The sequence below is a fragment of the Procambarus clarkii genome, chromosome 17 (genome assembly GCF_040958095.1).
Source record: "Procambarus clarkii isolate CNS0578487 chromosome 17, FALCON_Pclarkii_2.0, whole genome shotgun sequence".
NCBI lineage: Eukaryota > Metazoa > Arthropoda > Malacostraca > Decapoda > Cambaridae > Procambarus > Procambarus clarkii.
In genome coordinates this window covers 16093196-16116540 of record NC_091166.1, presented here as the reverse complement: position 1 = coordinate 16116540, position 23345 = coordinate 16093196, and the positions used below count along the sequence as shown (strand labels likewise).

Genomic DNA, 23345 nt, shown 5'->3' with positions numbered 1-23345 from the left:
TATACTAGCAGAGCAGGATCATTGGTGGGGGGGGGGGGGTGAGGGGGAGAGAGAGAGAGAGAGAGATCTTTCCCAACTCTTCCTTTTTACATGAGTGAGCTACCCGTTTTATTCATTTTATCCTTCTCAGAGCTGTTTTGATAGTATCCAAATGATGGTAAATGAAAAGGGAGGACACGAATATCTACCCAGAATTCAGGACTGGCAATCGATATGCATGTTTGAGTGCGAATCTTTTTCTCTCTCAACTTAGGTATACGTTTATGTCGTACCTAAAAGCGAGAACCACACTATTGGGACAAGTATGCAAGGCCCAATTTTCCTAACAAGCACAGTTAATTTTGTTATTTTCGAACATTTCTTTCCAAATTGGTTTATCCAATTAACAGTATTATATTAAGATCATGAATTGCTGGGTTAGGTTAGGTTAGGTTAGGTTAGGTTAGCTTAGCTTAGGTTAGGTTAGGTTAGGTTAGGTTAGGTTAGCTTAGCTTAGCTTGGGTTAGCTTAGGTTAGGTTAGGTTAGCTTAGCTTGGGTTAGCATAGGTTAGGTTAGGTTTGATTACATTTCTATGTTAGATTTAACTCAAATTCAAAACAATTGCAGTCATTCGGCTTGTTAGTCAACTTGCCTCTAATAGGGGCAATTTGTCTAACAAGACTATTTAGTTTTGTGTGCATATATATATATATATATATATATATATATATATATATATATATATATATATATATATATATATATTATAGCTTCAAGACTCCGAACCAATATAGAAGCATCAAGAGGAAGTGCTTGTGTTATGGGCCAATAGGCCTTCTGCAGTTACTTCCATTCTTATGTTTTTATTCCCATTGGTTCGTGTTTTATCTTGTGTAAATGTCAATCACCTCACCAAAAACTTTGGTACCATATCACCTCACCCATGTATGTGTGTATATATATATATATATATATATATATATATATATATATATATATATATATATATATATATATATATATATATATATATATATATATATATATATATATATATATATATATATATATAATATACAGAGTAAATCTACCCCAAAAGTAATGATTTATTTGTCTACAAAACTAAACTCTTTTTGGAATCATATGAGGCCCCTCCACTGAGGGGGGAGGCCTGGATGTTTATTGTCATGTGTATTCATGCTGCTTGCATGTCGTCGTTTATTTTGCCTTTGTTGTTTTCTTGACAGCTTTCTTTGCCTTGGGTGGTTTGGGAGATTTTGAAGCTCTCTTTATTTTGGGCTTTTTGTTCCCAACAACAAGCTGCTGCTGCTGCTGCTTCTTTTTCAAGGCTGTAGGTGGTTTGTTGCTTGTGGCGGCTTTCTTGGGAGTTACCACGGCCTTCTTTGCTGCTGTAGATGGTTTCTTGGTTGTGGTGGCTTTCTTGGGAGTTAGAACGGCCCTCTTCTCTGCTACGGCCAGCTTGAATGATCCACTAGCTCCACTTCCCTTGGTCTGAACAAGAATGCCGTCAGCCACTGCTTTCTTGAGAAATCTTCGGATGTAAATGGCGATCTTGGCAGCCTCGACTTTGTTGTTGGCAACAACGTACTTCTTGATTGCTTGTAGAGACGAGCCCTTACGGTCTTTGAGTGCTGCGACCGCGGCTAGAACCATTTGACTAGTTTTCGGGTGAGCAACCTGGACGCGAGGTTTCCTGGTGGTGGCCACCACAGCAGCAGCAGCCGCAGCCTTCTTGGTAGGCTTTGCTTCTACCATGATGATGATGAGATAACCAAGGTGATGAGAGACGCTCAGACAGTCACGGGGGAATGATGCTGCCGCCGCTTGAGCCGAACCTATTTATGTGCCGGCACGGTACAGAAGCTGCAACCTGGCAACTCGTCCACCAATCACGACGGTTGGTTTTACGGCTCCGAAACCTGGATCCCATATCTTCTCTAAAATAGAAGCATTTGTTCATGTTCTTTGTAAAAGTATCATAAAGCAGGACAGATGAGACAAATATCATAAAAACTGAAGAGCAGATGAGCACACACATGTATGTATTACAAAAGAAAATCCACAAATTCATTAGAAATTGGCAGGGTAGGCTGAGGAAGTAGGTAGATGTAAAATGTCTGTAAATGGCGAAAGAACATAAACCCAAGACTGAATAAACGATGTTAAATATCCATGCCAAGGAGACAAAAATATGTTAGGATACAATTACCATTAAGACACCACAAGAAGGTCCGTATCCTGCCGTGATGACTAAAAAGAGTTGGTTATTAGCCACAATGTGTAGGCAGTCTCATGCCAACGGCCATACCACGTTGAGAACACCGCTTCTCGTCCGATCAGCGAAGTTAAGCAACGTTGGGTTTGGTTAGTACTTGGATGGGTGACCGCCTGGGAACACCAAATGCTGTTGGCAATAATGTTTTTTGTTTTGTTTTGTTTTGTTTCGTTTGTTTTTGTTTGAATGGCTGGCTGGCTCCACGGGAAATTCACGGAGTTGTGTGGAATAAGGCCTGGTAAAATGAATTAATATGTATGTCATGTTTAAAACAAACTCGCTTAATATAGTGTGTGAGGCTTTATACAAAAACAAACAACCAAAACAAAACATGTTGTATATATATATATATATATATATATATATATATATATATATATATATATATATATATATATATATATATATAGCTTAATCCGGGTTTGAACTCGCAACTCCAAGAATACGCATCACTTATATACACTTTACCACTGGACCACTGCAGGACACTTGATGCTGAGGTATCAATTTAATGACGTAAATGCCATTTCCACAAATAAATGATAATTTAAAAGTATTTGTATGTACAAATCTTTTCTGTATAAAAGGCTACAATATCAGTTACTGATATAATTTGTGTTAATGTTTCTATACCCACAGGAAGGCATGTTTTTGCTTATATGTAAGGGGTACGGAGAAGGAATCCACAGACCATCATTCCCCTTCCCCCCCCCCCCTCCCACCTACTACCACCACCACCACCACCACCACCACTACTCACCACCAATCACCACCAATCACCACCACCACCAATCACCACCAATCACCACCACCACACCTAACCGAAAACCCCCTAACACATCAACCCTCCCCCCAATCAACAGGCGAAATAATAACCCTCAAATGCCTGCCTGCCTGCCTGCCAGCCAGCCAATACTAACGGTCTTCTCAGAAAGAAAATCTCTTTGTATCTGTATTACTTGATGAAATGTATGATTCTAATAATGAAAATAAATTGTTATGTCGGTTGTATGAGCATAATGACCAATATGCACGTGATATGAATGAATTAAATAGTGTAGTTTTAAGTAATTAGGTTGTAGACACATTAAGCGGATATGATATTTGACGCGTCCAGAACTGGTGATTTTTGGTTTAGTTTTAAATGCACCACCACCACCACCACCACCATTGCTTCCCCAGAGCCTAATTAAGGACCGGTAAAAGGAGTCAATATGTATGTCATCTATAAAACCAAAGAATGAATAAAAACACACACACACACACCTACATAATAGTACTAGGAAGATTGTATGGCATAAAAAAAAAAAAAAGTACTCCCATTGGGTCGTTTGAACTCGCGACTTCCAAAACACCAGCCACACACCTTACCACCCAGCCACCATAGAGTTGGTATAATTGTGCAACTTTAGTTATAAAACTAAAGTTCTTATTGTCTCAAATCTTATTGTCTGTTCTATGAAAAGGCATGATGTAAATTATGTATTTTTTGAATGATTGAATTGTAGGCACATTAAGCGGATTCGATATTTGATATATCCAGAAAAGGTGATTTCTGTTCAGTTTTAAAATGCATCACCGTTAACGCTAAAGGACTGGTAAAACGACTCGATGTTTGTCATTTTTAAAATAAACACTAAAACTAGGCCCTTAACATATATAATGTTTGAATATAAATTGAATGCATATAAATACAAAGTGGGAGTGGCTGGCTGGCTGGCTGCCTGCCTGCCTGGCTGGCTGGCTGGCTGGCTGGCTGGTTGGCTGACTGGCTGGCTGCCTGGCTGCCTGCCTGCCTGCCTGCCTGCCTGCCTGCCTGCCTGCCTGGCTGGCTGGCTGGCTGGCTGGCTGGCTGGCTGGCTGGCTGGCTGGCTGGCTGGCTGCCCGCCCGCCCGCCCGCCCGCCCGCCCGCCCGCCCGCCTGCTTGCCTTGCCTTGCCTTGCCTTGCCTTGCCTTGCCTTGGCTGTCCTGTCCTGTTATTGCCTTGCCTTGCCTTGCCTTGCCTTGCCCTGCCCTGCCTTGGCTGCAGCTGGCTGGCTGGCCGTAAATCAACTCTTAACAACACCACACCACACCACACCATCACTCATCACCCATCACCCACCACCGGCCCCAGTCTCCCAGCCTCTCTTATATACCCGAGCAGGCCCTTTAAATTATTTGAATTGTTGCACTTCGGCCAATGGCACGATCGCTGCTGCTCAAACATATTCTGGTTCACAAGTATTATAATATATTATATTATATTATATTATATATATATATATATATATATATATATATATATATATATATATATATATATATATATATATATATATATATATATATATATATATATATATATTTATTCATGAAACACATTAAAACCTTGATCATTTATTCATTCGTTACGTCTAGTGAAGAATTGCTTTTGTTCATTTGTATGATTAAAAATTGATAGAATATGAATTCCTCGCTTAAAGTAAAATATAAAATATATATTGGATTTATATGATTGGTTAATATTCCAAGTGATGCTGAATATCCCCTATAATTTTGTTTTGTTTGTTTGTTTGTTATGTACACATTCCAAATGAAATCAATATAAATGTTATTATTAATGTTTGAAAGTTGATTGTCTACTTGAATCTCTCTATTAAAGTGTGTGTGGCTCCGGATGGAGCCTGGTTATGGTATTTGTCGTGGTGGGTGGCAGAAGTGCTTACTTCTTCTCTGTCTTCTTTGGCAAAAGAACTGCCTGAATGTTTGGAAGAACACCTCCCTGTGCAATGGTTACGCCAGACAGAAGTTTGTTGAGTTCTTCGTCGTTGCGGATGGCCAACTGCAAGTGACGTGGGATGATACGGGTCTTCTTGTTGTCACGTGCGGCGTTACCGGCGAGCTCCAGAACTTCGGCAGCGAGGTATTCCATGACGGCTGCCAGGTAGACAGGAGCGCCAGCACCGACGCGTTCGGCGTAGTTGCCCTTACGCAGCAGACGGTGAATTCTGCCCACGGGGAACTGAAGTCCGGCCCTGCTGGAGCGAGACTTTGACTTGCCCTTCACTTTGCCTCCCTTGCCGCGTCCTGACATTGCTGCTGCTGTTGTGGGTTTGTGGTGGTTTTATGCCGCCCCGCAGATCGAGCTTCGTGTTATATACCCCGCTCAGGATCAAGGGAGCCCGCCACTGACCAATCAGCGCGCTCCGCCACGCGACCCGCTCTGAGCTGAGTCGCGAGCGGGATATAAAAGGAAAGCTCGCCTCGCGCAAAAGTTCATTATTGTATCGCAACGCCAGCCAGCACGAGCATCATCATGCCACCCAAGGCATCTGGAAAGGCTGCCAAGAAGGCCGGAAAGGCCCAGAAGGCCATTGCCAAGGGCGATAAGAAAAAGAAGCGCAGGAGGAAGGAGAGCTACAGCATCTACATCTACAAAGTGCTGAAGCAGGTCCACCCCGACACTGGTATCTCTTCCAAAGCCATGTCGATCATGAACTCGTTCGTGAACGACATCTTCGAGCGCATCGCCGCCGAGGCTTCTCGCCTGGCCCACTACAACAAGCGTTCCACCATTACCAGTCGGGAGATCCAGACGGCTGTAAGGCTCCTGTTGCCCGGAGAACTGGCCAAGCACGCCGTCTCTGAGGGCACTAAGGCCGTCACCAAGTACACCTCCTCCAAGTAAACGGCTTACTTACTGCCCTGTGGTGGTGGCTTGGCCTCAAACCAACAAACTCGGCTCCATTGGAGCCACACTTTAATTTCTAAAGAGATTGTGAGTGTTAGACACCAATACTATTATAACAAAAACCTCTGTCACTGAAAGCAAATAGCTATAAAATGAGAATATTTATGAAACTGTCTGTGTGTGTTTCTCTCTCTCAGTGTCTGTCTGTCTGTCTGTCTGTCTGTCTGTCTGCCTGCCTGCCTGCCTGTCTGTCTGTCTGTCTGTCTGTCTGTCTGTCTGTCTGTCTGTCTGTCTGTCTGTCTGTCTTGTCTGTCTTGTCTGTCTGTCTGTGTGTGTGTCTCTCTCTCTCTCTCTCTCTCTCTCTCTCTCTCTCTCTCTCTCTCTCTCTCTCTCTCTCTCTCTCTCTCTCTCTCTCTCTCTCTCTCTCTCTCTCTCTCTCTCTCTCTCTCTCTCAACACATATAAGCACTCGGTATCTTTTTTCTAGAGATTAGAGATTCATTGTTATGTTCCACATTAGGATTACTATGCAGGCCACCCTCTTAGGTTTGAAAATGTCAAGAAAACGGTTAATTTAAAATGTCATCTCCTAACTTAACAGATTAAGCCAGAGGACCGAAAACAGAATAAAACAGGACTGGACAGTATATGTCACTTATACAAGCTGCTTTTATTTCTAGTACAGTATGACAATTTTTATTTTGGGGGGGGGGGGTGATCCTTGACAGTGCATAAGAGTGAAAAGCGACGGCGTTTTGTTTGTAAGAGAACAGGTTGTACTACAAATGACTTGATTTATTGATATCACATGTATGTATGACACCTAAATTATGCTAGGAATGTCTGAAATCTCCTTAGAAGGATATTTTGGCCCTGAGAAGGGCCGAGTTTGGTGTATACTAGGGTGGTCGATTTAGCTTATGCACGCTCTCCACGGATACGGCGAGCAAGCTGAATGTCCTTTGGCATGATGGTGACACGCTTGGCGTGGATGGCACAGAGGTTAGTGTCCTCGAAGAGACCGACCAGGTAAGCCTCGGATGCCTCCTGTAAAGCCATGACGGCAGACGACTGGAAGCGAAGATCGGTCTTGAAGTCCTGGGCAATCTCGCGCACCAGACGCTGGAAGGGAAGTTTCCTGATGAGCAACTCGGTGCTCTTCTGGTAACGACGGATCTCACGCAGGGCGACCGTTCCGGGCCTGTAACGGTGAGGCTTCTTCACACCCCCTGTGGCAGGAGCAGACTTGCGTGCTGCCTTGGTGGCCAGCTGCTTACGAGGAGCCTTGCCTCCCGTGGACTTGCGAGCAGTCTGCTTGGTGCGAGCCATGGTGAACAACTGTGGTTTGTGATGGCCGGATTAACGGATTAAAAAGTCCATAGAGCTGGCAAGCAGGGGATGGAAGAACGGGGCGAGGTTGCAGAAATCTTGAGCAAGGATCTGGAGATGAGGTGAAGAGGGGAGATGAAAGATCGGTGGCCCAACCACCGTGGATTTGAGCTTGATCAGATGAAAGTAGAATTGAGTGGGGTGTCATTTGCAATACACACAGAGGCCGGGAACGCAAGCAGCTGGCAGTGGAGGTTTGATGTCAGATGATGTTAAGTCAGTTCGTTAGGAGTCTTCTTTCTTGTTGATTTCACCAAACTTTGATCGTTGTTCTTTTTTTTGGGCTTGTCGGTCTTGGTGGTCACGGTTCGTGTTGATGCTTGAAGGTGATCTTTCCTTGGGGGTGATGGTGTACCGACAGATACGTCCTCATCCGATTCATCAGATGAGTGAGGAGCAGGGGTGTTGACACGCTGGGGTAGATTTCTTGAAGGTTGGGTTCTTGAGGGTTGATGTCTTGAAGGTAGAGTTCTCGGAGGGTGTGTAACAGCGGTAGGTACTGCAGCAGAAGGTGCAGCATAGTCGGTTCCCTCTATAGGGTCACACCAAGGGTCGATAGCAGCGAAATTCGCCACTGAGACGGGTGAAGGGACAGCAGCAGCTGGAGAAGCGTGTGGAGCAGGAGCTGACAGTATGTCAGAAAGCGTGGCTGCGTTCACAGTGATGTCATGGTTGGTAACGGGAACTGATGCAGAAGTGGGGGTCACATGAGGCAGAGTCTTGTGAGCTGTAGGTACCCGAACAGGATCTGAGGGCTGCATTGCAGTGGCGGAATCGTCGTCGTCGGATGTAGAGTCAGCATCCTCCTCTACAGGGTCAGTTGTTGGAGATGAACGCGGAGCGTTGAAAACTTCCTCAGGAACAATGAAGGTAGGGAGACCGTTCGCCTTGTACAGAATTTTCAGAAGCCTCACGAATTCTCGGGGGTTATTGCCAGCAGTAATTCTGGCTGTTGATATCAGAGCTTTTACTGTGCTCTGCCCAATTAGCTTTGTCTTTGGTTGGGCCGGTGGCGATGGCTGGCTCGACGAATCGCTGGTTGGCGTTTGGGAGCTGGCTCCCCATTGGCTGGTAGTAGCAGTGGGACGTCCTCCCGGGAGCTCCGGGAAGATGGCGGCTTGGGCGTTGAAACCTGAAGTAGAGGTGGTCGCTGATTGGCTTGTTGCTTCAGAGGTACTGGCTCCGGTTGAAGATGTGGATTTCTCCATGTTTTTAATAGCGTTTTGTCTGTGAGGACAATGTATGAAGATTGCTGGATGATCGCCTTTGCACAGCAAGCAGCATAGTGTTTCAGACTTGCAGATGGCCGGCGCCGAAAAATTTTTGCTTATATACGCCGTCTCGAGGCGCTTGCTCGAGCGCCATTGGCTGCTCGACTCGCCTACGTCACCCCGTTGCCCCTCCCCTCCTTCCTCTGGCTGCAGCCAACAGGCGGCTCACCTCAATCACTATTATCGCTGATTTTGCTCTATTTTTTGGATTTGTGCAAAAGTCATTTCACAGGGACGTGAAACAGACGAGTAGGCAACTGCAGTTTTGAAAGCGTTGTGAGAAAGCCGTGTCTACTCGACCACAAGCGTAAAGTAAGGGCAGGCAGGAGTTGCAATGCTACTAGTACGTCCGCTTGATGGGATATAGTCGGGAAATCGTGCGGGCATTCGTCAATTCGATTCACACAACTTCAACACCATGACTGGACGCGGCAAGGGAGGCAAGGGACTCGGAAAGGGTGGCGCCAAGCGTCATCGTAAGGTGCTACGTGACAACATCCAGGGCATCACCAAGCCCGCTATTCGTCGCTTAGCTCGTCGTGGCGGCGTGAAGCGTATTTCGGGTCTCATCTACGAAGAGACCCGTGGCGTCCAGAAGGTGTTCCTCGAGAACGTCATCCGTGATGCTGTAACCTACACGGAACACGCCAAGAGGAAGACCGTCACTGCCATGGACGTGGTGTACGCTCTGAAGCGCCAGGGTCGTACCCTCTACGGATTCGGCGGATAAGAGCTTGGCTAATCCATCGATTCCACCCACCACCACCTCAAAACGGGACCTAATTAGGTCCCTATACTTTTTTACTGAAGGGCTTAATAGACGATAACATAAATTGTTTTGATATCAGCTAGCACATTGGGTCTTATGAAATCTATTTTTTATCCTCGCATGCTTAAAGGGACTCTGATTGGGGAGGGAGGGGGGGGGGAAGGTTTGTTACGTTATATACTAGCAGAGCAGGATCATTGGTGGGGGGGGGGGGGGGGTGAGGGGGAGAGAGAGAGAGAGAGAGATCTTTCCCAACTCTTCCTTTTTACATGAGTGAGCTACCCGTTTTATTCATTTTATCCTTCTCAGAGCTGTTTTGATAGTATCCAAATGATGGTAAATGAAAAGGGAGGACACGAATATCTACCCAGAATTCAGGACTGGCAATCGATATGCATGTTTGAGTGCGAATCTTTTTCTCTCTCAACTTAGGTATACGTTTATGTCGTACCTAAAAGCGAGAACCACACTATTGGGACAAGTATGCAAGGCCCAATTTTCCTAACAAGCACAGTTAATTTTGTTATTTTCGAACATTTCTTTCCAAATTGGTTTATCCAATTAACAGTATTATATTAAGATCATGAATTGCTGGGTTAGGTTAGGTTAGGTTAGGTTAGGTTAGGTTAGCTTAGCTTAGGTTAGGTTAGGTTAGGTTAGGTTAGGTTAGCTTAGCTTAGCTTGGGTTAGCTTAGGTTAGGTTAGGTTAGCTTAGCTTGGGTTAGCATAGGTTAGGTTAGGTTTGATTACATTTCTATGTTAGATTTAACTCAAATTCAAAACAATTGCAGTCATTCGGCTTGTTAGTCAACTTGCCTCTAATAGGGGCAATTTGTCTAACAAGACTATTTAGTTTTGTGTGCATATATATATATATATATATATATATATATATATATATATATATATATATATATATATATATATATATATATATATATATATATATATATATATATATATATATATATTATAGCTTCAAGACTCCGAACCAATATAGAAGCATCAAGAGGAAGTGCTTGTGTTATGGGCCAATAGGCCTTCTGCAGTTACTTCCATTCTTATGTTTTTATTCCCATTGGTTCGTGTTTTATCTTGTGTAAATGTCAATCACCTCACCAAAAACTTTGGTACCATATCACCTCACCCATGTATGTGTGTATATATATATATATATATATATATATATATATATATATATATATATATATATATATATATATATATATATAATATACAGAGTAAATCTACCCCAAAAGTAATGATTTATTTGTCTACAAAACTAAACTCTTTTTGGAATCATATGAGGCCCCTCCACTGAGGGGGGAGGCCTGGATGTTTATTGTCATGTGTATTCATGCTGCTTGCATGTCGTCGTTTATTTTGCCTTTGTTGTTTTCTTGACAGCTTTCTTTGCCTTGGGTGGTTTGGGAGATTTTGAAGCTCTCTTTATTTTGGGCTTTTTGTTCCCAACAACAAGCTGCTGCTGCTGCTGCTTCTTTTTCAAGGCTGTAGGTGGTTTGTTGCTTGTGGCGGCTTTCTTGGGAGTTACCACGGCCTTCTTTGCTGCTGTAGATGGTTTCTTGGTTGTGGTGGCTTTCTTGGGAGTTAGAACGGCCCTCTTCTCTGCTACGGCCAGCTTGAATGATCCACTAGCTCCACTTCCCTTGGTCTGAACAAGAATGCCGTCAGCCACTGCTTTCTTGAGAAATCTTCGGATGTAAATGGCGATCTTGGCAGCCTCGACTTTGTTGTTGGCAACAACGTACTTCTTGATTGCTTGTAGAGACGAGCCCTTACGGTCTTTGAGTGCTGCGACCGCGGCTAGAACCATTTGACTAGTTTTCGGGTGAGCAACCTGGACGCGAGGTTTCCTGGTGGTGGCCACCACAGCAGCAGCAGCCGCAGCCTTCTTGGTAGGCTTTGCTTCTACCATGATGATGATGAGATAACCAAGGTGATGAGAGACGCTCAGACAGTCACGGGGGAATGATGCTGCCGCCGCTTGAGCCGAACCTATTTATGTGCCGGCACGGTACAGAAGCTGCAACCTGGCAACTCGTCCACCAATCACGACGGTTGGTTTTACGGCTCCGAAACCTGGATCCCATATCTTCTCTAAAATAGAAGCATTTGTTCATGTTCTTTGTAAAAGTATCATAAAGCAGGACAGATGAGACAAATATCATAAAAACTGAAGAGCAGATGAGCACACACATGTATGTATTACAAAAGAAAATCCACAAATTCATTAGAAATTGGCAGGGTAGGCTGAGGAAGTAGGTAGATGTAAAATGTCTGTAAATGGCGAAAGAACATAAACCCAAGACTGAATAAACGATGTTAAATATCCATGCCAAGGAGACAAAAATATGTTAGGATACAATTACCATTAAGACACCACAAGAAGGTCCGTATCCTGCCGTGATGACTAAAAAGAGTTGGTTATTAGCCACAATGTGTAGGCAGTCTCATGCCAACGGCCATACCACGTTGAGAACACCGCTTCTCGTCCGATCAGCGAAGTTAAGCAACGTTGGGTTTGGTTAGTACTTGGATGGGTGACCGCCTGGGAACACCAAATGCTGTTGGCAATAATGTTTTTTGTTTTGTTTTGTTTTGTTTCGTTTGTTTTTGTTTGAATGGCTGGCTGGCTGGCTGGCTCCACGGGAAATTCACGGAGTTGTGTGGAATAAGGCCTGGTAAAATGAATTAATATGTATGTCATGTTTAAAACAAACTCGCTTAATATAGTGTGTGAGGCTTTATACAAAAACAAACAACCAAAACAAAACATGTTGTATATATATATATATATATATATATATATATATATATATATATATATATATATAGCTTAATCCGGGTTTGAACTCGCAACTCCAAGAATACGCATCACTTATATACACTTTACCACTGGACCACTGCAGGACACTTGATGCTGAGGTATCAATTTAATGACGTAAATGCCATTTCCACAAATAAATGATAATTTAAAAGTATTTGTATGTACAAATCTTTTCTGTTTAAAAGGCTACAATATCAGTTACTGATATAATTTGTGTTAATGTTTCTATACCCACAGGAAGGCATGTTTTTGCTTATATGTAAGGGGTACGGAGAAGGAATCCACAGACCATCATTCCCCTTCCCCCCCCCCCCCTCCCACCTACTACCACCACCACCACCACCACCACCACTACTCACCACCAATCACCACCAATCACCACCACCACCAATCACCACCAATCACCACCACCACACCTAACCGAAAACCCCCTAACACATCAACCCTCCCCCCAATCAACAGGCGAAATAATAACCCTCAAATGCCTGCCTGCCTGCCTGCCAGCCAGCCAATACTAACGGTCTTCTCAGAAAGAAAATCTCTTTGTATCTGTATTACTTGATGAAATGTATGATTCTAATAATGAAAATAAATTGTTATGTCGGTTGTATGAGCATAATGACCAATATGCACGTGATATGAATGAATTAAATAGTGTAGTTTTAAGTAATTAGGTTGTAGACACATTAAGCGGATATGATATTTGACGCGTCCAGAACTGGTGATTTTTGGTTTAGTTTTAAATGCACCACCACCACCACCACCACCATTGCTTCCCCAGAGCCTAATTAAGGACCGGTAAAAGGAGTCAATATGTATGTCATCTATAAAACCAAAGAATGAATAAAAACACACACACACACACCTACATAATAGTACTAGGAAGATTGTATGGCATAAAAAAAAAAAAAAAGTACTCCCATTGGGTCGTTTGAACTCGCGACTTCCAAAACACCAGCCACACACCTTACCACCCAGCCACCATAGAGTTGGTATAATTGTGCAACTTTAGTTATAAAACTAAAGTTCTTATTGTCTCAAATCTTATTGTCTGTTCTATGAAAAGGCATGATGTAAATTATGTATTTTTTGAATGATTGAATTGTAGGCACATTAAGCGGATTCGATATTTGATATATCCAGAAAAGGTGATTTCTGTTCAGTTTTAAAATGCATCACCGTTAACGCTAAAGGACTGGTAAAACGACTCGATGTTTGTCATTTTTAAAATAAACACTAAAACTAGGCCCTTAACATATATAATGTTTGAATATAAATTGAATGCATATAAATACAAAGTGGGAGTGGCTGGCTGGCTGGCTGCCTGCCTGCCTGGCTGGCTGGCTGGCTGGCTGGCTGGTTGGCTGACTGGCTGGCTGCCTGGCTGCCTGCCTGCCTGCCTGCCTGCCTGCCTGCCTGCCTGCCTGCCTGGCTGGCTGGCTGGCTGGCTGGCTGGCTGGCTGGCTGGCTGGCTGGCTGCCCGCCCGCCCGCCCGCCCGCCCGCCCGCCCGCCTGCTTGCCTTGCCTTGCCTTGCCTTGCCTTGCCTTGCCTTGCCTTGGCTGTCCTGTCCTGTTATTGCCTTGCCTTGCCTTGCCTTGCCTTGCCTTGCCCTGCCCTGCCTTGGCTGCAGCTGGCTGGCTGGCCGTAAATCAACTCTTAACAACACCACACCACACCACACCATCACTCATCACCCATCACCCACCACCGGCCCCAGTCTCCCAGCCTCTCTTATATACCCGAGCAGGCCCTTTAAATTATTTGAATTGTTGCACTTCGGCCAATGGCACGATCGCTGCTGCTCAAACATATTCTGGTTCACAAGTATTATAATATATTATATTATATTATATTATATATATATATATATATATATATATATATATATATATATATATATATATATATATATATATATATATATATATATATATATATATATATATTTATTCATGAAACACATTAAAACCTTGATCATTTATTCATTCGTTACGTCTAGTGAAGAATTGCTTTTGTTCATTTGTATGATTAAAAATTGATAGAATATGAATTCCTCGCTTAAAGTAAAATATAAAATATATATTGGATTTATATGATTGGTTAATATTCCAAGTGATGCTGAATATCCCCTATAATTTTGTTTTGTTTGTTTGTTTGTTATGTACACATTCCAAATGAAATCAATATAAATGTTATTATTAATGTTTGAAAGTTGATTGTCTACTTGAATCTCTCTATTAAAGTGTGTGTGGCTCCGGATGGAGCCTGGTTATGGTATTTGTCGTGGTGGGTGGCAGAAGTGCTTACTTCTTCTCTGTCTTCTTTGGCAAAAGAACTGCCTGAATGTTTGGAAGAACACCTCCCTGTGCAATGGTTACGCCAGACAGAAGTTTGTTGAGTTCTTCGTCGTTGCGGATGGCCAACTGCAAGTGACGTGGGATGATACGGGTCTTCTTGTTGTCACGTGCGGCGTTACCGGCGAGCTCCAGAACTTCGGCAGCGAGGTATTCCATGACGGCTGCCAGGTAGACAGGAGCGCCAGCACCGACGCGTTCGGCGTAGTTGCCCTTACGCAGCAGACGGTGAATTCTGCCCACGGGGAACTGAAGTCCGGCCCTGCTGGAGCGAGACTTTGACTTGCCCTTCACTTTGCCTCCCTTGCCGCGTCCTGACATTGCTGCTGCTGTTGTGGGTTTGTGGTGGTTTTATGCCGCCCCGCAGATCGAGCTTCGTGTTATATACCCCGCTCAGGATCAAGGGAGCCCGCCACTGACCAATCAGCGCGCTCCGCCACGCGACCCGCTCTGAGCTGAGTCGCGAGCGGGATATAAAAGGAAAGCTCGCCTCGCGCAAAAGTTCATTATTGTATCGCAACGCCAGCCAGCACGAGCATCATCATGCCACCCAAGGCATCTGGAAAGGCTGCCAAGAAGGCCGGAAAGGCCCAGAAGGCCATTGCCAAGGGCGATAAGAAAAAGAAGCGCAGGAGGAAGGAGAGCTACAGCATCTACATCTACAAAGTGCTGAAGCAGGTCCACCCCGACACTGGTATCTCTTCCAAAGCCATGTCGATCATGAACTCGTTCGTGAACGACATCTTCGAGCGCATCGCCGCCGAGGCTTCTCGCCTGGCCCACTACAACAAGCGTTCCACCATTACCAGTCGGGAGATCCAGACGGCTGTAAGGCTCCTGTTGCCCGGAGAACTGGCCAAGCACGCCGTCTCTGAGGGCACTAAGGCCGTCACCAAGTACACCTCCTCCAAGTAAACGGCTTACTTACTGCCCTGTGGTGGTGGCTTGGCCTCAAACCAACAAACTCGGCTCCATTGGAGCCACACTTTAATTTCTAAAGAGATTGTGAGTGTTAGACACCAATACTATTATAACAAAAACCTCTGTCACTGAAAGCAAATAGCTATAAAATGAGAATATTTATGAAACTGTCTGTGTGTGTTTCTCTCTCTCAGTGTCTGTCTGTCTGTCTGTCTGTCTGTCTGTCTGTCTGTCTGCCTGCCTGCCTGCCTGTCTGTCTGTCTGTCTGTCTGTCTGTCTGTCTGTCTGTCTGTCTGTCTGTCTGTCTTGTCTGTCTTGTCTGTCTGTCTGTGTGTGTCTCTCTCTCTCTCTCTCTCTCTCTCTCTCTCTCTCTCTCTCTCTCTCTCTCTCTCTCTCTCTCTCTCTCTCTCTCTCTCTCTCTCTCTCTCTCTCTCTCTCTCTCTCAACACATATAAGCACTCGGTATCTTTTTTCTAGAGATTAGAGATTCATTGTTATGTTCCACATTAGGATTACTATGCAGGCCACCCTCTTAGGTTTGAAAATGTCAAGAAAACGGTTAATTTAAAATGTCATCTCCTAACTTAACAGATTAAGCCAGAGGACCGAAAACAGAATAAAACAGGACTGGACAGTATATGTCACTTATACAAGCTGCTTTTATTTCTAGTACAGTATGACAATTTTTATTTTGGGGGGGGGGTGATCCTTGACAGTGCATAAGAGTGAAAAGCGACGGCGTTTTGTTTGTAAGAGAACAGGTTGTACTACAAATGACTTGATTTATTGATATCACATGTATGTATGACACCTAAATTATGCTAGGAATGTCTGAAATCTCCTTAGAAGGATATTTTGGCCCTGAGAAGGGCCGAGTTTGGTGTATACTAGGGTGGTCGATTTAGCTTATGCACGCTCTCCACGGATACGGCGAGCAAGCTGAATGTCCTTTGGCATGATGGTGACACGCTTGGCGTGGATGGCACAGAGGTTAGTGTCCTCGAAGAGACCGACCAGGTAAGCCTCGGATGCCTCCTGTAAAGCCATGACGGCAGACGACTGGAAGCGAAGATCGGTCTTGAAGTCCTGGGCAATCTCGCGCACCAGACGCTGGAAGGGAAGTTTCCTGATGAGCAACTCGGTGCTCTTCTGGTAACGACGGATCTCACGCAGGGCGACCGTTCCGGGCCTGTAACGGTGAGGCTTCTTCACACCCCCTGTGGCAGGAGCAGACTTGCGTGCTGCCTTGGTGGCCAGCTGCTTACGAGGAGCCTTGCCTCCCGTGGACTTGCGAGCAGTCTGCTTGGTGCGAGCCATGGTGAACAACTGTGGTTTGTGATGGCCGGATTATTAAAAACGGATTAAAAAGTCCATAGAGCTGGCAAGCAGGGGATGGAAGAACGGGGCGAGGTTGCAGAAATCTTGAGCAAGGATCTGGAGATGAGGTGAAGAGGGGAGATGAAAGATCGGTGGCCCAACCACCGTGGATTTGAGCTTGATCAGATGAAAGTAGAATTGAGTGGGGTGTCATTTGCAATACACACAGAGGCCGGGAACGCAAGCAGCTGGCAGTGGAGGTTTGATGTCAGATGATGTTAAGTCAGTTCGTTAGGAGTCTTCTTTCTTGTTGATTTCACCAAACTTTGATCGTTGTTCTTTTTTTTGGGCTTGTCGGTCTTGGTGGTCACGGTTCGTGTTGATGCTTGAAGGTGATCTTTCCTTGGGGGTGATGGTGTACCGACAGATACGTCCTCATCCGATTCATCAGATGAGTGAGGAGCAGGGGTGTTGACACGCTGGGGTAGATTTCTTGAAGGTTGGGTTCTTGAGGGTTGATGTCTTGAAGGTAGAGTTCTCGGAGGGTGTGTAACAGCGGTAGGTACTGCAGCAGAAGGTGCTGCATAGTCGGTACCCTCTATAGGGTCACACCAAGGGTCGATAGCAGCGAAATTCGCCACTGAGACGGGTGAAGGGACAGCAGCAGCTGGAGAAGCGTGTGGAGCAGGAGCTGACAGTATGTCAGAAAGCGTGGCTGCGTTCACAGTGATGTCATGGTTGGTAACGGGAACTGATGCAGAAGTGGGGGTCACATGAGGCAGAGTCTTGTGAGCTGTAGGTACCCGAACAGGATCTGAGGGCTGCATTGCAGTGGCGGAATCGTCGTCGTCGGATGTAGAGTCAGCATCCTCCTCTACAGGGTCAGTTGTTGGAGATGAACGCGGAGCGTTGAAAACTTCCTCAGGAACAATGAAGGTAGGGAGACCGTTCGCCTTGTACAGAATTTTCAGAAGCCTCACGAATTCTCGAGGGTTATTGCCAGCAGTAATTCTGGCTGTTGATATCAGAGCTTTTACTGTGCTCTGCCCAATTAGCTTTGTCTTTGGTTGGGCCGGTGGCGATGGCTGGCTCGACGAATCGCTGGTTGGCGTTTGGGAGCTGGCTCCCCATTGGCTGGTAGTAGCAGTGGGACGTCCTCCCGGGAGCTCCGGGAAGATGGCGGCTTGGGCGTTGAAACCTGAAGTAGAGGTGGTCGCTGATTGGCTTGTTGCTTCAGAGGTACTGGCTCCGGTTGAAGATGTGGATTTCTCCATGTTTTTAATAGCGTTTTGTCTGTGAGGACAATGTATGGAGATTGCTGGATGATCGCCTTTGCACAGCAAGCAGCATAGTGTTTCAGACTTGCAGATGGAGTAATGGTGGTCAGCTGAGCAGAGGCTACACTTCTGAATCCGCTGGGTACATTTGCTGGTGGAGTGGGTGTACTCGTAGCATCGGAGGCACTGGTTGACGATGTGAAAACGTTCCATCTTCACACGGAAAGGCGGAATGTGAATTCCAAAGCTGTAAACTCCATTTCTGGTAGCCATAGTAGCCGAAGCTACCGTCTCGAAGGTCAGCTTCAGGGGGCGTTATCATTGTTTGGCCGAAAAAATTCGGCCAAACACGAAAAATTTATAAAAATACTACAACGTTCTGGCAACACCGTGGTGCAAACCGTTTAATGTTATGATAATAAATAACGTAATTAGAGCAAATTTTCCAGCCGCAATTGCCCGAAATCTGGTCCTCGCGGCTCGGGTGCGCCGTAGGGTGATGCGTCATACGTTGTAAGCGTCTAGTATTTCGCAATAGAGTGGAGAATATCTTGTTATGCATATACAAATTATAAACACACTCGCTGGCAACTGTCTTCTGTGAGAGGGAGGGGCTATAATCCGATTTACTGGCTTAGTCACCCTCTCAGTGTCTGTGCCGGCGGTCGCATGCCTGACGCGCTCGCACAGATCGTATTTTCTTGCATATACTGCACAATGGATATAGTATCGGACAAGAAGAAAGCTCTAAAGGCAAGAGCTCTACGCGTTAGCCAAGTAAAGAAGGAGCGTAAAGCCACACTGAGGCAAAACAAGAGTTCCCTTGAGTGAAGAGAGAGGGCAGCCTCCCGCCCCCACAACACACTACCTCGCCTCACACCCAGGCACCCACACCTCCTGTGGCACCTGCCACACCTCTGTGGCACCTGCCACACCTCCTGCTGCACATGCCACACCACCTGCGGCACCTGCCACACCACCTGCGGCACCTGCCACTCAAGATCTTAGACCTGCAACTCAAGACGTTCTCCCTCTTGATGTTGCAAGATGTTGCATATTTCAGACCAATTATATTAGGTTAGTATGTATTATGTTTTATATCTTGATACTATATCATAAATAATTGTAAATATAAAGCTGCTGTCTTTTTTTTAATTTTTTTTATTTTTTTTATTTTTTTTTTTAATAATTTTTTTTTTTTTTTTTTTTATCAGGCAATCTTCATGGAACTTACACACCTTACTGAAGGAATGCCAATCTACAAGGGTGGTAATTTTGATTGAAATTGGTAGTTCATCACCCTCAGCCAAAGGTGGCTGAACTTTGACCTTCATTTTTTACAGGTAACTAATTTGCAACTATATGGTTGAATAACTTTTTTATTTATTATTCAATTTACATGGAACTTGCACATTATATGTAGAGTCTGTGCCTCTAAAAACTCAAGTTATATATTTCCCCTAAGATCATTTATTGATTTTATATATATTTATAAACATCATTTTGTTGCATAATTTTTTGGGTGAACTTTGAAAATTTGTATTATTGCACTAAATAGGTTTGGGATAATAATGCCACTAGACAACCTTTATTATATAGTATTGTGATAGCTGAGTATCATAGAAATAATATCAGTTGATATTTGTATTTGTTATATCAACTTTAAAACATGTAAAAAAATGGTTAAAAAAAGTTTTTTTTTTTTTTCTCCCTCTCTATTTAGGCTGCGATGCTGAAACTTGGACCACTTGCAGCCCTCTTCAGGTGTAACACGTCAATAAATTTTCATTGCACTAGAACAACTTTTATGAACCCTAACTAACGCCCCCTTCAGGGAGCGACTTGAATTGAAGAATTGAGCTTGGTGAAGCCGTAGGTCCGGGTTTGATGCCTTGAAGTCGTGCATGAACGCACTATCATCAGCGTCATCTTGTTCCACGATCCATTGACTGAGATCGTGAATAACGACAGAGTGTTCAGCCAGGTACTGGCGTGGGAAGTTGAGACGAAGGTGTTGGTTGGAGAAGTTAGCGCTGTAAGACAGAAGTTTGTCGACTTCCTCCTCACTATAAAAGAAGAAAAGGATGTCCGTGCCTTCCTGCTTGATGTCGTTGGGTGTTACTCCTGCAACGTCTTTAAAGAGCTTCAGGAGAGATGTCTTGGAGAATGGATGTTCGTTGAGGGGCGTACCCCTGATCTTGAAGCGTTTGTGACGCATAATGAGCTTCCTGGAGGCCGATGGATCTCTCTCAAAGACTACACGTCACTGAAGATGGCCTCCCGTCTCTACCCGGCATAAAATACCAAGTTAGGAGTGGGGTCTGACCATCTAGAGAGACGCAAGTCTGCTGCCAATTGTTTATCCACCCTGCAGTACTGGGTGCGAGAGAGAAGAGCTGGAGCAACGCGAGCACGTCCGACCGCGACGGTTGCTAGTTGCTGAGTCCGTGATCGTGATGGTGATCTGATCTGATGGCCGGCGCCGAAAAATTTTTGCTTATATACGCCGTCTCGAGGCGCTTGCTCGAGCGCCATTGGCTGCTCGACTCGCCTACGTCACCCCGTTGCCCCTCCCCTCCTTCCTCTGGCTGCAGCCAACAGGCGGCTCACCTCAATCACTATTATCGCTGATTTTGCTCTATTTTTTGGATTTGTGCAAAAGTCATTTCACAGGGACGTGAAACAGACGAGTAGGCAACTGCAGTTTTGAAAGCGTTGTGAGAAAGCCGTGTCTACTCGACCACAAGCGTAAAGTAAGGGCAGGCAGGAGTTGCAATGCTACTAGTACGTCCGCTTGATGGGATATAGTCGGGAAATCGTGCGGGCATTCGCCTTTTTTCATCTTTTCATTGGCAACGGAAGCAGCAGCACGTCGCGCTCGCAGTGAGATCTAGGCGATACGCTGTTTGAGCGCCCCCGCACCTGCAACCACCTGCCTCTGCATTATTGCAGTTACATGGGACCACCGTTTTGAGGCATCTGACATCACAACCACCACAGTGATCCAACAGCATCGATTTAACAACAGCCAGAGATGCAGAGCGCTAGTAGCACCTGTTGCTAACTTGCAAGGTCAGGGCCGCTTGGTCGGCCCAGACGAGCATACTCTCGTGGTAACCCTACCTGGGGCCACATCCTTATCACAGCCATCTTCCATCCAAGGCAACACCCAGGCAAAACTGGCACACACCTCTTTTTCAGGCAACGACGGCTCTTCCTCTCGGCGTGTTCACGGTTTATGTTACAGCTCTATCAGTGATATAACGTGCAAAGATACATTACCCTAGTGGGCCAACCCGTACTGCCACCCTGAATAAAACCAGGGACAGCTGGATGGCCTAACTTACGTAATGTGTATTGCCGTGCATAGCACTCTTTCTCTCCTCTGCTAAACATTTCTTCCTCTTCAGGCCGGGACCTACCCCCTGTGCGGTGAAAGTGCAGTGGGGTATTCGTCCTTTCCTCCCAGGTGGGGTCACAGCACGTGCTTGCGCCCTGTGTCTCCCTGCCTGGCTTGTTTGCTATGCCGATCCACTGCTAGAACCTCGTGATAGTGCGAGTCAACTAGCAGTGGGGGTTGCCCTTGAGTAACACCTTCAGGACTCACGAATACTTTGTATTTGTGCCGAACCGGGTTCAATTAGCCTGCTAGGAACCCGGAATTACGCCTCTGACAACCGAGCTCCAACCCACAGCTCACGAGCACACTGACCCCCCCACTGAGCTAATGGAATCGCTGTGATTGGCACAAGACACGGGACTGTCAGTAGACAGTGAGTCACAATGGCTCACTGTCTACGGATGACCTACACTGGGAATACACCCATAGACACAGTTGACTGCATCACTACCTTTTACAATGCCACTGGCACACCAGCCACTAACCATATAAAACATGCCAACACAAACACCATCAAATTTCTCATTGCCTCTGAAGACGACCTTTTTGCCTGTTTCAAGGAACCTACTTTCAGAAAACTCACACAAGCTTCACTTACTCCTGTTCTCACTATTGAACAAAAAACTAAATGCTCTGTACTTGTAAGAAATGTCGACAGCTCTGTCCTTTCAGCACCTACTACTATCAATCTCTCTCAAGACATCTCTCACAGGAATGCTATTACTGTAATGGAGATATACCCAGTGCCCAATACAAAACACCTCAAGATCCAATGTTCCTCCCCTACAGAAGCTCAAAAACTCTTGCACCATGGAATTAAAATCCTCCACACCAGCACTCCTCCCTATCTCATTAGTCCAGTTGACTATCTTCCTTTGCTGCAATGCTTTAAATGCTACAAATACAGTCATGAAACCCGGAAATGTAAAAGCCCACAAATTTGTTCAAAATGTTCTGTAGAAGGCCATTTTTACACTCAGTGCTCTGCCAACACTTTAAAATGCATCAATTGCCAAGGAGGTCATTCAGCAGTTGACAAATCTTGCCCTTTGAGAAAGCAAACCCTAAAATCTCTTCGCAATAACCAACCTCGCACTCAAGCACACCCTCATTCCTCTTCTTCAACCTCCCATAACCTATCTCATCACCAAACAGCATCAGCCACATCAATGTCCTATGCCAGTGTCCTTAATGCTTCACCTCACCAGCAACATCATCATAATACTGCACAACAAACTCAGTCCTCTCCACCTCTCTTCCCTCACCCACCACCTCCACCTTATTCTCCTCTTCAGAACCTTGCATATGAACGAGTCACTGCCTGTGTACAAGCTGCTTACTTGAAGGCCAAGGACGATGGCCGTGACTTTGCTGACTATCTTCCAATCTTTCTCACTCATAACGGCCTTCCTAGTATCTCTGTTCCTCCTACTCAACTATTGCGCTCTGCTCCATTCTCGCCTACAGTCCTCACTCCACAAAACACCATGACTTCAGCTGAAGAAAATACTACAGTTCCCCCACAATCTCCTACCAACCCACTCCTGACTGCTACAGAAAACGGTGCCACTGACCAAACAGCACATCCTGGACTATCCCAAACTGAAGCATCCATGTCAAAGGCACTTTCAACCTCTTCTCCCAACATTGTCCTCTCCACTTCCAATCTGACTACTAACACTACAACCTCTGATACCTCTCACCCGGTCCCTGTCAACAAGCCTTCTGTCTCCCTCCATCCCCCAACAACTTCAGTCATTTCTTCTGTAACTCATCTTGTCTCGTCCCGAGCCCGTTCAGCAACCCGTTGTCTTACTCCCACCTCCCGCTGTAAATATCCTACAATTCCT

General features: G+C 45.1%; 1 long non-coding RNA gene and 2 other non-coding genes across 3 annotated transcripts; all 3 read left to right on the top strand.

Moving 5' to 3' along the window:
* Window positions 1-2295: 2295 nt before the first annotated feature.
* LOC138365766 (5S ribosomal RNA) lies at window positions 2296-2414 on the top strand. Its single transcript, XR_011228987.1, has one exon. It is a non-coding gene; the product is annotated as a 5S ribosomal RNA (ribosomal RNA).
* A 9438-nt stretch (window positions 2415-11852) lies between these two features.
* On the top strand, window positions 11853-11971 carry LOC138365772 (5S ribosomal RNA). Its single transcript, XR_011228991.1, has one exon. It is a non-coding gene; the product is annotated as a 5S ribosomal RNA (ribosomal RNA).
* A 6764-nt stretch (window positions 11972-18735) lies between these two features.
* On the top strand, window positions 18736-19897 carry LOC138365742 (uncharacterized). The gene is made up of 3 exons (XR_011228971.1): window positions 18736-19172; window positions 19310-19438; window positions 19819-19897. It is a non-coding gene; the product is annotated as an uncharacterized lncRNA (long non-coding RNA).
* Window positions 19898-23345: the final 3448 nt, after the last annotated feature.